The sequence below is a fragment of the Wyeomyia smithii genome, chromosome 2 (genome assembly GCF_029784165.1).
Source record: "Wyeomyia smithii strain HCP4-BCI-WySm-NY-G18 chromosome 2, ASM2978416v1, whole genome shotgun sequence".
NCBI lineage: Eukaryota > Metazoa > Arthropoda > Insecta > Diptera > Culicidae > Wyeomyia > Wyeomyia smithii.
Genome location: NC_073695.1, coordinates 2,046,706 through 2,055,187, shown reverse-complemented (window position 1 = coordinate 2,055,187; position 8,482 = coordinate 2,046,706). Strand labels below are relative to the sequence as shown.

At 35.2% G+C, this 8,482-nt stretch overlaps 1 long non-coding RNA gene across 1 annotated transcript; it reads right to left on the bottom strand.

The window, feature by feature from the left end:
* Positions 1–4,111: 4,111 nt before the first annotated feature.
* LOC129725865 (uncharacterized) lies at positions 4,112–8,482 on the bottom strand. The gene is made up of 3 exons (XR_008728185.1): positions 8,354–8,482; positions 7,790–8,214; positions 4,112–4,182 (listed from the first exon to the last, which is right to left on the bottom strand). It is a non-coding gene; the product is annotated as an uncharacterized LOC129725865 (long non-coding RNA).

Here is an 8,482-nt window from a genome sequence, read left to right as displayed (position 1 = left end):
AGTCTATGTAATTCGAGTGTACCAAACCAAGGAGGACGCTTCAAAATCATTTTCAGAATTTTATTCTGAATCCTTTGGAGCGTTTTCTTCCTTGTTGAACAGCAACTTGACCAGATCGGTACAGCATAAAGCATTGCTGGTCTAAAAATTTGTTTGTAAATCAAAAGTTTGTTCTTTAAACAAAGTTTAGAATTCCTGTTAATGAGAGGATGTGAAAATCTCGTATATTTGATGCACTTGGCTTGTATACTCTCAATGTGCTCTTTGAAAATAAGTTTTTTATCATAAATTAGCCCAAGTACTTAACCTTGTCGGACCAACTTAAAATAACCCCATTCATCTTGACAACGTGATTATTGTTTGTCTTGAGGAAAGAAGCCCTAGGCTTATGCGGAAAAATTATCAATTGAGTTTTAGAAGCATTGGAGAGATTTTCCACTTTTGCAAGTAGGAAAAAAAATATCTAAACTTTTCTGCAATCGACTGCATATGACACGAAGACTTTTTCCTTTTACGGAAATGCTTGTGTCATCGCAGAACAATGACTTTGTGCATCCTGGAGGCAAATCAGGAAGATCTGAAGTGAATATGTTGTACAGGACTGGACCCAAGACTGAACCTTGAGGTACACCTGCTCTGACAGGAAATCTATCAGATTTTGAATTCTGATAGACAACCTGCAGAGTTCGATCAGTAAGATAATTTTTTTAAATTTTGATTAGGAAAATTGGAAAATTAAAAGTTTGCAATTTCGCAATCAAACCTTTATGCCAAACACTGTCGAATGCTTTTTCTATGTCTAAAAGAGCAGCTCCAGTGGAATAACCTTCAGATTTGTTAGCTCGTATCATATTAGTAACTCTGAGCAATTGATGAGTTGTGGAATGCCCATGGCGAAATCGAAACTGTTCATTTGCAAAAATTGAATTTTCGTTGATGTGCGACATCATTCTGTTAAGAATAATTCTCTCAAACAGTTTACTTATTGAAGAAAGCAAACTGATTGGTCGATAACTTGAAACTTCAGCTGGGTTCTTATCCGGTTTTAAAATGGGAGTAATTTTTGCATTTTTCCATAATTTGGGAAAATATGCAATTTTGAAGCAGCAATTGAAAATTTTCACTAAAAATTCCATTGTGCTCTCAGGGAGATGTTTGATTAGTATATTAAAGATTCCATCGTCACCAGGTGCTTTCATATTTTTGAAATTTTTAATAATTGATTTAATCTCATTCAAGTTAGTTTCAATTATTTCTGCAGGTAAAAAATTCTGGGAAGAAATTAAATCAAATTGACGTGTGACTTCATTTTCAATTGGACTCACAAAATTCAAATTTGAGTTATGAACACTCTCAAACTGCTGAGCAAGTCTTTGAGCCTTTTGTTCATTGGATACAAGGAAACGTTCACCATCTTTTAAAACTGGAATAGGCTTTGAAGGTTTCTTAAGAATCTTCGACAGCTTCCAAAATGGTTTTGAATATGGTTTCAATTTTTCAACTTTAGTCTCAAAATTTTGATTTCTCAGAAGAGTAAATCTATGTTTAATCTCTTTCTGTAAATCTTTATAAATAGTTTTAAAAACAGGGTCACGAGTACGTTGATATTGACGTCTGCGGACATTTTTCAAACGAATTAGAAGTTGAAGATTTTCGTCAATTATTGGTGAATCAAATTTCACTTGAGCCTTTGGAACAGAATTATTCCTGGCATCAACAATTGCACATTTTAATGCTTCCAAAGAGGAATCAATATTCACTTCGTTTTGCAAATCAAGCTCATTATTGAAATTTCTCTCAATATGAGTTTTGTATCTTTCCCAATTAGCCTTGTTATAATTAAAAACAGAGCTCATAGGGTTTAAAACTGATTCATGTGATAAAGAAAAAGTTATTGGAAGATGGTCAGAATCAAAGTCAGCATGTGTGATCAAATCACTACATACATGACTTTGATCTGTCAGCACCAAATCAATTGTTGAAGGGTTTCTTACAGAAGAAAAGCATGTAGGACTATTCGGAGACAAAATAGAATAGTATCCTGAAGAACAATCATTGATTAAAATTTTGCCATTGGAATTACTTTGAGAATTATTCCATGAACGATGTTTAGCGTTAAAATCGCCGATTATGAAAAATTTCGAACGATTTCTGGTGAGTTTTTGTAAATCACCTTTAAAATAATTTTTGAGCTCGCGTGTGCATTGAAATGGTAAATATGCTGTGGCAATAAATAAAATCCCAAGTTCAGTTTGAACTTCAATTCCCAAAGTTTCAATAACTTTCGTCTCAAGATGGGGAAGAGCACGATGTTTGATTCGGCGATGAATAACAATTGCAACTCCACCGCCGGAACCCTGAATCCTATCATATCTATGAACCACGTAATTGGGATCATATTTTAATTTTATGTTAGGTTTCAAAAATGTTTCAGTAATAGTTGCAATATGCACATTATTTACTGTTTAAAAATTAAAAAGCTCATTCTCATTGGCCTTCAATGAGCGAGCATTCCAATTTAATATTTTAATTGTTTCATTTAAAATCATTGCTAAATTTTAAATTAGAAACAATTTTAATAGTAAAATTTGTGCCTATTTGAATGGCTTCAAACATTGATTTTGCCTGCAACATGGCGTTCATAAGATCGAACATTGCCTGTTGCAAAAAAGAAAGTTTACCTGCCGTAATAGGCCCCAGGCAGTTGACATTAGAAAAAATATTTTCGGTAGCAATATTAGCTGGAGTGATAGGTGTACAATTATTTTCTAGCGTGTTTTGCTTACCCATATTAACGGTCATTTTCGAACTACCAACACTAGGCGGTATAATGTTCGAACTACCTGTAACCTGTGCATAAGTTAAACGGGTATGCAAAGGAGTAGGTAAACTATGCGTCACTGGTACGCTTGGAGAATTTTGTTTTGAAGTTGGTTTTAATTGAGAAATTGAATTTTGTTTACCTTGCCTTGCCTTAACAATTGCTAAACGGACTGGGCATTGATAAAAATTTGACATATGGTTGCCGTTACAATTCGCACAGCGAAAATTTTTACTCTCTTTCACAGGACATGTGTCCTTTTTGTGAGAAGAGTCTCCACAATTAAGACATTTTTGGTCCATGTTACAGAATTTGGAACCATGGCCATAACGTTGGCAAGTACGGCATTGGGTGATATGCTTTTCACCTCCGCCATACTTCCTATACATTTCCCACTTCACACGCACATTATACAAAGCATGTGCTTTTTCAAAAAATTTTAAGTTGTTAACCTCATTGCGGTTAAAATGAATTAAATAATTAACAAGGGAAATTCCAGTTCTCTGACTGTTTTCGCCTCGTGATTTTTTTTTCATTAGAATTACTTGGGTAGGGGCTATGCCAAGTAATTCTGTTAAAGTAAGTTTGATCTCATCAACGGTTTGATCGTTGGTGAGACCTTTCAAGACAACCTTGAACGGCTTGGCGTTCTTGGTGTCATATGTAAAAAATTTGTACATCTTGTCAGTTAAATACTGGACAAGACGATCACGACCCTTTACTGAGTCGGCTAATAAGCGGCATTCACCTCTACGGCCAATTTGATAGGTAACTTTAACGTCAGAAACAAACGTTGAAAGTTCCTTTTTGAATATATTAAATTCAGAAGAAATAGTTACCACAATAGGAGGAACTTTCTCCTTTTTTAAAGATTTTATATTTTGTATAGTTTCATTATTAACAACTTCCATTTCACCAGCTTCTTGCTCAGGCAAAATATCAAAAGGATTGTCACTACAGACACTCGAAGAATCAGAAAGAGATGCCTCTCTTTTCCTCCCCGCAGCGATGCGAGGTTTCTTTTTCCGTCCAGCCATTTCAGGTGATACGAAAAAAGTTAAAACAAATGGTAAATTCAAAAGTAGGTAGTCTTGAGAAAGACTGATGGGAAATAACTTTCAGTAGTCTTTAAAAGACACACTGACAAAACACAAACTTTGAAGCTATAGGCAGTCAAAGACCAGTCCACAAGCAACCGGAAAAGCGACTGACCTGTAGGACAGTTCAAGACGCACTGAACTTTGAGTTGTTATTAAATGATGTATGCACTTACCTTACACATCGTAATCCTCTGAGACTCACGCTTGGGACAATTCTTCGTCGACCTGAATAAACCACCTCACACGTTGCATTCTAGCTCTCTGAAAATATAACGAAACAGAAGTCACACATATTAATAAATATTTCACACATAATTTTCGGTTTGTAATTAATTGAATTGGATACCAAAATTACGATAATGTAATACAAAACTCCACATGCCTTTTTTTCTTGTTTAATCATGAGAAATTTAGTTCAGTTTCAAGAGCTATGCTCCTATCAGTACTATGTTATATTATATTGAACAAATCACCGCTTCAGCTGAAATTTCATAATCGGAATCGCAGCGAACGACTCAACGAAAACTGTGCCTTTATTTACAGCCTAAACTAGTTCAATTGGTCAAATCTCCACTTCAGAAATCATGATTTTCTACAGTTAATCATAAACTATGAAATTTGACAAAAAAAAAACGGCGGAAATCTTCATGAAAGCTTTCAGATGCAACAGAAACTGTACAAATCACTGTTGAAAAACTAATAGAGTTCATTAGTTTGTTTGCATGCTAAATAAATTAGAGCTTATCTTTTTGATCAGGATATCAAGAAATTATCTACTGATTCGATCGTATCCGGATATATTGACAATCAATATCGCTGACAAACATACAGTAGAATTTTTTCCCTTTCTCGGAATCATGAATCATGTTGACGTAATTACGTCTTACGGCAACATAGGGGTGCAAATTGGAAAAGCCGAAAAAATCGAGAGCGTCAAGAAAATTGTCCACTCTCAAATGCTTAAAACTCAGTCAGTTTTTAATGGATTTCTAATCGTTTGAAAAATTACCTATGTGTTCACTAATCAGAGCTGAAAGCAAGACTAAATACCCAATCACTACCTTTCTTCCCCAGCACACTAATGACACTAAAGAATATGAACGACTACCGAGAATTCGGATATTTTGTATCGGAGCTTCAGCTAGGTTGAATTAAGATTCACGAAGAAAGTGACAGCTGTCGATTGCAGCCTTCCATAGCCATCAGAGAAATACGGCGGACCACACTGGTGTTTGGAAATTACCTTTCACAACGCTGGATTTTAGATCTCCCGTCTATGTGACAAGCATCAGCATATCGGTACCACTACTGAACATGTCATGTTAGTGATTCTGGCGCGTTTGCTTTAAGCCGTCTAGGCACTGCTAATAATTAATGGCGCGTGTGAAGGTAGCGTGTGTTTACTTGTAATATATTTGTTGTTTGCTTGCTTGCAATGAGTGAGGAGGTAATAAGAGCACTAGAACCATATCGTGTTATCGGCAAATGGCAGTCTGTTATGACGATAAATGAAACAAATTTACTGATACTACTATTGTGACACACTAATGGCACGTTTTAGCGCCTCAAAATCATTCAATTGAAGTAGTTATCTTCCAGTTGATCTCGAGGTACGACGCTGGCCCAACAAACCAGTTGTCGTGGGTTTGAGTTCTGGCTCGGGAGAGAGGAGCGGCGCACAGTGGGACGGATTCAAAAAAAGGCGGACATTAGCTTTTACGAAGAAACTATTAGTTTTCTGATAATTGTGTGTTCACAAAAGTTTCATAATTCTTAGAGTATTTTCATGCTGCAATGCAATATTTGTATAGATCTCGAATAAATCATTTTTGTTTCGAAATACGAACCAAAAACTTTTATAAAATGTGTTCATCAATCTAGTTGTTTGATGAATTTTTGTCGAAGAAATAAAAATTCTACTTCTTAAGGAAAAAAAGTTATTGAGCTCCAAATTAATGACCCCCTTAAAATCAGTTTTTTTACTCTATCTCTTTTATTTTAATTTTTACAGAAAAATAATATTCTGAAGAAATGAGAGTATTATAAAAATGCATATTTTGCAATCAGATGTGTAGTTCTAGCTATTTTAGTTTCTGATTTATTGCGGATTTTCTCTCATTTTCTGGCAATGTTTAAGGGGGTTTACTTTAAAAGTGCGCAAGTATGCGCAGCCGATCTCAGTGACTTTCAGTAGTATGGTTAAGAACCTTTCATTCCATAAACGTATCATGATGGAACATTGTTGAACTTTTAAGAAAACTGCAAATAAAATCCGTCGATTAGTATAGCAGCTAATGTTGACTCACACGAGAATACTGTACTACTGCGTTATGAATGTCAGTTGTGAGCATAATATCGTATGGATCTGAGTAAGCGTTGCATTTCTACTATTTACATGCATAATCTTGAGTTGAGAATATTTAAGCACGATATCATGCTTACAACTGGCATTCATAACGCAACTTCATTATAGTACAGTATTCTCGTGTAAGTCAATATAAACTGCTATACTTATCGACGGTTTTATTTGCATATTTCTGAAAAGTTCCACGATGTTCCATCGTGATACAGTTATTAAATGAAAGGTTCTTAACCATACTACTGATAGTCACTGAGATCGGCTGCGCATACTTGCGCACTTTCAAAATAAGCCCTCTTAAACATTGCCTGGAAATAAGAGAAAATCCGCAATAAATCAGAAACTAAAATAGCTAGAACTACACTTCTGGTTGCAAAAAATGCATTTTTATAATACTCTCATTTCTTCAGAACATCATTTTTCTGTTAAATTTAAAATAAAAAAGATAGAGTAAAAAACTGATTTTAAGGGGGTCATCAATTAGGAGCTCAATAACTTTTTTTCCTTACGAGATAGAATTTTCATTTCTTCGACAAAAATTCATCAAACAACTAGATGTTTCACATTTTTTTAAAAATTTTGATTTGTATTTCGAAACGAAAATGATTTATTTGAAATCTTTACACATACCCCCTTAATCTCAAATATTACATTGCAGCATGAAAATACTCTAAGAATTATGAAATTTTTGTGAACACACAATTATCAGAAAACTAATAGTTTCTTCGTAAAAGCTAATGTCCGCCTTTTTTTGAATCCGTCCCACTGTGCGGCGTAGCGCTAGCCCTGCAATTATTCTGTACACTAAGCTCGCTTTTTACGCGTTTTTTTATGCGGGTTTTTTTACGCGGATTCCGGAATTTACGCGGTTTTTTTTACGCGGATTCCAGATTTTACGCGGTTTTTTTTACGCGGATTCCAGATTTTACGCGGTTTTTTTTTTGCCCGAATTTCATCATCGGGAGGAAACTCACCCGCAGAACTCATTTTTGGAAGGCGAATCAAGAGTAAAGTTCCATCAATCATAATTTTCAGCGAGGACGGAACTGTCCAGAATAAATAAAGCTCCAGAATAAATAGGGTATAACTGCCTTAAATGGACCACTTAGTAGCGTAGCTGCAAATTTTGCAAGAAAAAGTGTTAATATCTGAACTGAATTAAGTATTTCATTATGTATAAACATGAAGTAACATGTTTATCATCTTTTCTGTATGAAAAACAACAAGATAATACCTCTATTTTCTTATAATAAAAGAAATAAATCATCGCTTCAGTTTCCTTTAATGGGCCACCGTTTCCTTATTTGGACCACAACAATTTCCTAATGTGGGCCAGGTCTAAATAATACATCTCTTCAACTGTAGCAGCCGCTGATGAAACTAACTCTAGCTTACGCACTGAGAGTTCTGGATGGCGGTTCATGAATCCACAGTACCATTTACAATCTAACACAGACAATATTGCAATAGCATTGAATAACATGAAAGTTTACTATTGTATCAACATACCGGCTTTCATCTTGCAGTCCGAACGACGAGGGTTTTCTGAAATGAATCTTGCAACTGTAGACTGCAGCCGTTCTTTCGCAATAGGGAATCCGTTACGTGATATCCGAGTTATCCAGCCAACAATTGAATCCTAATTCCGCGACAGTCAATGCAGTTGGTTTACCTCTTCGTGGTTTTTCTGACCAGTTGCTGCTTGCACGGAACATTACGGTGAATCGTGGGAAATTGTAGCGCCTGTAAGCTTCTCTAGTCGAAACACCACTTTTTATTGCTTGAAGACACTCAATAACAGCTGCTTCAGTATATTTTTTACCAATTTTCGGCGTTTTTCGCCTTTTAGCAGCAATTTTGTACAATAACACGATCATAACAAATTTATGGTTACTATGGTTACTATGATTCGCGGCGTTATTTCGATGATAGCTCTTGTTCGAAATGAAGCATGTCGGAATAAAGAAAACAATATTATTTCCATCCTTATTTGGGCCACTATTTTTTTTCAATATTTTAAGTGTTTTTTTAGTAAAATTTATTGCTTATCTTTTAAAGACACTATTATTCTACCCGTTCATCGAAAATCCGATTAGTTTCGCTCGGAAAGTGTGATTTGAAGTTCGTATCGATAAAATATCAACAACCCTAACTCCCAAAACATTGTTCCTCAAGCAATCTCAGTGGATGTCTGTAATCTAC